The following is a 7,873-nucleotide window of genomic DNA, read 5'->3' on the forward strand; positions in this document are numbered from 1 at the left end:
TTTGCAGAAAGAAAGAACATGTCCAGACATTGTGCCTGTTTTAATTTACCAAGTAATGCAGCAGTCATTCGCTGGTTCATTGTTCTGGGCACCATCTTGACTAGAATCAACCTACCTGGTTTAAATTTAAACAAAGCTTGGCAGTGGCAGTTAACTGTCAGTTATCATGTAATTGGTGCCTTTTATGCAGTAACATCTCTCCCAATCAGACTGCACTGGCCAGCAATCAGCACATCTTTCTCATGGAGTATGAAAATGTCATTCTTCTTTACATTTGAATTTTTGCAAAGATCTTGATAAGTGTGTGATGAAAACCTTTGATAACGTGTAATTTTGTTCAGCAATATTCAAATTCTATACAACCAAATGACTGTTTATCATTAACCTGTTTTATTTTGATTTTTAAGCTCATAGTTTATGAGCTTGAGAACTTCCAGGGTCGCAAGTCTGAGTTTACTGGAGAATGTATGAACCTGGCTGAGAAAGGTTTTGAAAAGGTGGGATCAATCCGTGTGGAGAGTGGTCCGTAAGTGCATGCATTTAAATAGTAAAGTGCAGAGGTAATCTTATGACTGTTGTTGAAATTAAAAAGAACCTAATTCACTACTCATTTGGCTCAGGATGTCAATTGTGATTAAAAATAGAAAGGAGTCACATAGAGTTTAAAAACCTTTCAATATAGGCTGTTATTACAGTGAATGATTCTCAACTGTTAATAGTCTTGTTTTTCGTTGCACCACTCTCTAATCTGGGTTCTGTCCATTTACAATTATATGGTTACCCATGTCAGCAGCAAACAGATAAATCTCATTGTTGATGACATTCAGCATTTTTTTTGAGGGTTAGAAACAAGAATAATTACTTCCCTGAGTGACCTATCTGGTAGTATTGATAAAATAAATAGATATCTATCCCCTATTGGCATCTTCTGAGGAAGAATACTTCCATTTACCCAGGGGTTATGAAAAGCACTGTATATCACAAAGTACAGAACATACTCCAGTGAGGAACTTCAAGAGAGACATGGTAGCTCCACTACTGACCTGAAATAATGTGTCTGCTAGAAAAGGTCTGCATCAGATAATGCAAGAACTAACAAGAGGGAAAAACCTCCTCAATCTTGTCCTCAAAATCTAGCTGCTTTGCTAAATGAGAGAGATTTAGAATGGTCCTGGCAATTCAAAACTGGGCATCCATGAAGTGCTGTTAGGCATCAACAGCAACAAAACAGAATTCAACTACAAGCTGTAACCTTATGGCCTTGCAGTGTCCTCACTTTACCATTACCATCAAGCTAAAGGATCAACCTTGATCAATGACATGTGTAAGGGTGAATACCAGGAGCAACATCAGGAAAACCAAAAATGAGATGTAAATCTGTCAAATCTACAACAAGACAACCTGACGCCAAACACTGGAAGTAGCATAGAATAGACTCAGCTAAGCGATCCCACAATCAGATCTCAGCTTTGCAATCCTGTCATGTCCAATCATGAATGGCAGTCGATAATGAAACAAGAATAGGAGGAGGAGGCTCCACAAATCAATACAAAAGAGAAGTCTGAAGAAGTTGCAACCAGCTTCAACATGAAGTGCCAACTGAATGATCCATCTTAGCCTTCTAATGAAGTTCCCAACGTTACAGATGGTGATCTTATTCACTCCAAATGATATCAACAAACAGCTAAACACTGCAAAGGCTACGGGTCTTGACAACAGCCAAATAATATTACTGAAGTCATGTGCTCCAGAACTAGCCAGCCAGAATCCAGTTCATGAAAGCTACAATGCTACCACATATCAAACAATGTGGGAAATTCACCAGGTAGGACAAGTCCAATCTGGCCTTGACTTGTGTGCAAATGTTCTGAATTGATGCTCGAACCCAGAACCTTGTGATTCAAAGGTGAGAGTGCAACCAAGTGAGCCATAGGTGATCAAGCGTGAAAGATAAATCTTTCAGAGTTGTGACTCGCAAGTGCATTGCTGCACTTTTGTGATCCTGAGACACAGGGACTGATAATACATTTTAATCATCAAGTGATTGAGTCCTACATCATGGAAACAGATCCTTCAGTCCAACTCGTCTGTGCCAACCAGACATCTCAATCTGACTTCATCCCGTTTGTCAGCATTTGGCCCATATCCCTGTAAACCCTTTATAGTCATTTACCCAGGCAGATGCCTTTTAAATGTTGTAATTGTACCTGCCTCCACCACTTTCTCTGGCAGCTCGTTCCATACATGTATCACCCTCTGCATGAAAAAGTTACCCTTCAGGTTAATTTAAATGTTTCCCCTCTCACCTTAAATCTTTCCCTATAGTTTTGGACTCCCCTACCCTGGAAAATACCTATCTATGCCCCTCATGAGTTTATAGTCCTCAATAAGGTCACCCCTCAGCTGCCAATACATTTGTGCAGCATGCATTGGTGCCCTTAAAACCAAAGCTGTAGTTTTAGATGCACAGAACCCATGCAAATATAGGAACACATGCAAATTTGAAAATAAGGCATCTTCACATGAACCGTGTAATGGATTATTAAGCCTCTGAAGGAGCCTACCCATAATGTGACGACAAAGTGCTCAGTGTCCAACTCAAGTGATTTAGTAGTCTTATCTGAGAACTATACTTTGCTGCTGATCCTGTGCTGCTCTACATGAGCTAATTCTTGCAAGCAGCCATTCTTCACCCAGTCATTGAAGAGCTGCTGGCCTGAATAAGAGTCATACGGTTTTGAATGTGCTTATCTCCCAGGCTGTTTCCAGCAAATTCTGTGGTAAGGCTAGGAATGGTAGCTGTGCTGATCTTGCAGTTACGATGCAAGGTCAAGTTAAATGGAGTGCAGAGGCAGGCAGTCTGAGGAGCCCTTGGAAACAATGAACTGGGAACACACTTCTAATCCCATGTTGAACTCCAACATCAACTATAATTCCTGACCCTGAGTCCTATCTTATTAATTCCTGTTTCATGGTTCATTGTTTCTGGGTACCAGCTATAAATTGGCTATGATACATTGGTTAAGTGAATAGCGAAGTTCTGAAAGCACTGGAGCCAGTGCATTAAAGACAGGAGCAAAGCTTTTTTTTAAGTTGTCCCAGTTATTGAATTGGACAACAGTCAGGAACAATTTGATAAAAGTGCGGCCTCACTTCTGCTGGTACTTGCTGAAACAGCATTCAAACCAGTGCATCTGAAAGATCTTTCTCCCAAATCCCAGTCCCAGAGGGTTAAGATGTGTTCGGTTCTCAGTTGCATCCCTGAAGTGCTTAACAATTGCTGTTTCTTTTTCCCTAGATGGGTAGGGTTTGAACGACAGAAGTTCACTGGCGAGCAGTTTGTTTTGGAGAAGGGAGAATACCCACGCTGGGATACATGGTCCAACAGCCACAACAGTGAGAGACTACTATCATTCAGACCCATCCGCATCGTAAGTCCCAATTTGTTCCATGTTTCTCCTCCCATAAAAAGAAATATGGAGAAATAGAATGTGCAGTCTTTCAAAGAAAGAGGCAGAAAAAGAGAGCAAACAGTGAGAGATAGAGAGCACACTGTTGTGAGAGCAGCATAAGAGAGATATTGAGCTGGATTTCTCACGAGAGCAGCTTCTGGGATTGGAGATATCAGGGCGAGCCTGTCGATTCTTCCTACTTCCATCAGCTATTAAAGCCATTCATGGGAATGAGGTGAGAGTTCCAACCGTTGCCATAAGTAAGTCCCTCCTCTGAGAGCTATCAGCTAATCAAAGGCCAACAGTATTGGGATAGAGGGCCACTGACAGTACTGCCCCCACAGACATTGTGGAGACAATCAGCGATGGATTTGCACCTCGAAGTACATCCAGGGCCTTGTCAATCCAGGCCCCAGTGAGAAGTGTGGGCATGTATGTTGGGCAGGCTGGGGGAAGGAAAGGAGTACTGTTTGAAGGATTGGGACTTCTAAGTGACACCAGGAGCCCAGAAAGAAAGCCTCTACTGCTTTTAGCTACACACCAACCCACAGGTTCAAACCTGTCATGCTAGACATTAGGCTTCTCCTGCTGCTGTTAAATTAGAGTAACAGCAGGACAAGGCCTGTAAGTGGGCTTTATTTGTCCTTTTAAACATCTAGTTGGCCCATGAGCTGGCAGACCTTCTGATTCCTCCCCCTCCTATCCTGAGCCTATACAGTCACAGTAGAGATGGGGGAGAGCAGTGGGTGACATGATGCCCTCTTCCACTCAAAATACAGGAACCACCTGTAGTACAGACACTGCAGGTTGAATTGTAACTCCCCAAAACAGGTGGATTAAGTTGCTCAGAGGTTCAAAAAACTGAAACAGGATACCAACCTACCTGTATTTGCCCCCTTCGGGCTTAAACAGAGGTAGATTGAGGACTCAGCAACTATGCTCCTCAGAGGAGAGAGATTGGTCACTTAAATACAACAAGGTCCTGTGCCTTAATTTTAACTGTTTAACTTGTCATCAGTTTTCCAGGCCTTAAGGAATCTGGTAGGTGAAAGCTGATGTGAGAATTTAATCCATGAGGTAAGTATCTTTACAGAACTACTTGTGGACAAAGAGTAGCAGGAAGTGATTCTTTTAGATCCACTAAACTGCCTCCTGGGATTGTATTCATTGGAGTTTAGAAGATTAAGGGGAGATCTAATAGAAGCTTACAAGATAATACATGGCTTGGAGAGGGTGGACGCTAGGAAATTGTTTCCGTTAGGCGAGGAGACTAGGACCCGTGGACACAGCCTTAGAATTAGAGGGGGTAAATTCAGAACAGAAATGCGGAGACATTTCTTCAGCCAGAGAGTGGTGGGCCTGTGGAATTCATTGCCGCGGAGTGCAGTGGAGGCTGGGACGCTAAATGTCTTCAAGGCAGAAATTGATAAATTCTTGATGCCACAAGGAATTAAGGGCTATGGGGAGAATGCGGGTAAGTGGAGTTGAAATGCCCATCAGCCATGATTGAATGGCAGAGTGGACTCGATGGGCCAAATGGCTTATTTCCGCTCCTATGTCTTATGGTCTTAATTATGTTCTTTGGCTGCAGTTAATCTATTCATAAGTTCATTAGCTTTCTAAATCCTTTTTCAATAGGACAGTGATCAATAGTCATTATTTTTATTCCCTGTTATATGAAATAAAGAAAGTAATCTGCTTAGTTGATGAAATATGAAACAAAGCCTGCTACAATTTTGAATGTTATCGTGCCTCCTTTTGTGGCAATTTATTAGAAAGCAGTTTATTCTCATGCAATTCTGTATGGTCACATGGGTCTACATTTGAGAAGTCAGGATGATATTGTGCACATTTTAAAAAATGGTAGGTGGATTTCAGGTACAGAATTCCTACCCCCATTTCCAACTGATCAAAGTTTTGCCAGCAAGAGAAAGGGGGATGTGATAAGGAAGGAAACCGAAACTCAGCCAAGCCAAGTTCCAATAGGCTTAACTGGCAACACAAGAGTCAAATAGCGGTGGACTAGATGCAAGTGCCCTTTCAAAAACAAAATGGTGGTGGTGTAGGGGACCTGAGCGTGGAACTCGTCTGCTCTCCTTGGCTCTTTTTTCTCTTATGCTCCTTTTATTTTTTTTTCTTCAATTTCTTTTCTTTAAAGCACGGAGAGTGGTGGGTGAAGGAGGCAGCAATGCCAGGAAGAGCCGGACACTGCTCCACCTCGCCCTGGGGTCTCCCGTCAAGCAAATGAAATATAATTCTGAAAAAAACAAGTGTGCAGTGATGTTTTTTGAAAGGACTAATAAGGCAAGTGAAAACACAGGGAATGATAGGATCCTAGGAAGTACAAAGGGTCAGAGGGACCTTGTGCATGTCTATAAATCCTTGAAGGCAGCAGGCCAGGGAGATAAGGTGGTTAAGAAGGCAAATGGAATACTTGCCTTCATTAGTCAAAGCATTGAATACAAGAGCAAGGAGATTATGTTGGAGCTGTAAATAACATTACTTCGACCACAGATGGAATATTATGTGCAGTTCTGGTCGCCAGACTATAGATAGGGTGTGATTGTACTAGATAAGTTGAAGAGAAGATTTCCCATGATGTTGCCCAGGCAGGAGAAATTCAACCATGAGGGGAAAGGGGGGAAAAGAGGATAAACTGGACTTTTATCTATTCTTACAACACTGAGGAGAGAAGGCAAGGGATCTGATTGGAATCTATACATTTCTGAGGGGTATTATGATAGATGATTTATGAATGATTTACTGTCATGGGCATTGTCACAGTGAACAGCTTTCATTTGTCTCCATAACTTGGAGCTATTTTGATAGTTTAAGAAAACAATGAGAAGGTATAGCTTAAAGAAAGGTCCATCCACACCAATTCTGAGCTGCCTCAGAATCACCATCTCACCTAACCCAACTAACAAAGTCGCTAATCCTCAGGCGGCATCTTTCACTGACCCCTTCACCACCACATGCACACCAATAGAGACAACCGCAGCGAGGAATTTTGCCCTGGTGCCCTCCTGCCACCACTTTGCTGCGCCAGCGTCCGTCCCAGCTAACAAAGTTGCCGATCTTCAGACCCCAGCTTTCACCACTGACTCGCTGACATGACCCCAGGACTCACTCGTCTCTGTGCTGCAGGGTAGCTAAAGAAACCCCATTCCTGATAAAGGGCTTTTGCCCAAAACATTAATTTTCCTGCTCCTCGGATGCTACCTGACCTGCTGTGCTTTTCTAGCACCACACTGATCTAAACCCTGCAGCATAACTTGCCTATCCTTATACTCAATACCCCTTCCAATGAAGGGCCATAGGCCATTTATCTACCTGTGCTGCCACCTTCAGTGATCTGTGGACCTGCACACCCAGATCCCTCTACATATCAATACTCCTAAGGGTTCTGCCATTTACTGTACAATTTCCACCTGTATGTAACCTTCCAAAATGAATCATCTCACATCTCTCTGGATGTAACTCCATCTGCCATTTTTCTGGATCCTACTGATCTATCTCCTTCTGTATCTCCTGACAATCCTCCTTACTATGCACAACTCCACCAATCTTTGTATCACCTGCAAACTTACTAATTAGACCAGCTAAATTTTCCTTCAAATCATTTATGTAGATTGTAAACAGCAGAGGGCCCAGCACTGATCCCTGTGGAACACCACTAATCACAGTCCTCCATTCTGAAAAGCATCTTTCCACTGCTACCCTCTGTCTCCTGCAACTAAGCCAGTTCTTATTACCTGGATTACACCTCTTCCCACCCTATCTCTTGCAAAAATGCCATCCCGTATTCCCAATTCCTCCGCCTCCGCCGTATCTGCTCCCAGGAGGACCAGTTCCACCATAGAACACACCAGATGGCCTCCTTCTTAATTTCCCTTCCCACGTGGTTAAAGATGCCCTCCAACGCATCTCGTCCACAACCCACACCTCCGCCCTCAGACCCCACCCCTCCAAATGTAACAAGGACAGAATGGCCCTGGTGCTCACCTTCTACCCTACAAACCTTCGCATAAACCAAATCATCCGCCGACATTTCCGCCACCTCCAAAAAGACCCCACCACCAGGGATATATTTCCCTCCTCACCCCTTTCCGCCTTCCGCAAAGACTGTTCCCTCCGTGACTACCTGGTCAGGTCCACGCCCCCCTACCACCCACCCTCCCATCCTGGCACTTTCCCCTGCCACCGCAGGAACTGTAAAACCTGCGCCCACACCTCCTCCCTCACCTCCATCCAAGGCCCCAAAGGAGCTTTCCACATCCACCAAAGTTTTACCTGCACATCCACTAATATCATCTATTGTACCCGTTGCCCCCGATGCGGTCTCCTCTACATTGGGGAGACTGAGCGCCTCCTAGCAGAGTGCTTTAGGGAACATCTCCGAGACACCCGCACCAAACAAC

General features: G+C 43.6%; 1 long non-coding RNA gene across 1 annotated transcript in view; it reads right to left on the minus strand.

The window, feature by feature from the left end:
- The window catches only part of LOC122557151, a 12,548-nt gene that overhangs the window by 3,764 nt on the left and 911 nt on the right, over window positions 1–7,873 (minus strand). The window contains exon 2 of the long non-coding RNA XR_006313758.1: window positions 6,369–6,372. This is a non-coding gene — a long non-coding RNA (uncharacterized LOC122557151). The remainder of the gene's footprint in view (window positions 1–6,368; window positions 6,373–7,873) is intronic.

The sequence above is a fragment of the Chiloscyllium plagiosum genome, chromosome 15 (assembly GCF_004010195.1).
Source record: "Chiloscyllium plagiosum isolate BGI_BamShark_2017 chromosome 15, ASM401019v2, whole genome shotgun sequence".
NCBI classification, from domain to species: Eukaryota; Metazoa; Chordata; class Chondrichthyes; order Orectolobiformes; family Hemiscylliidae; genus Chiloscyllium; species Chiloscyllium plagiosum.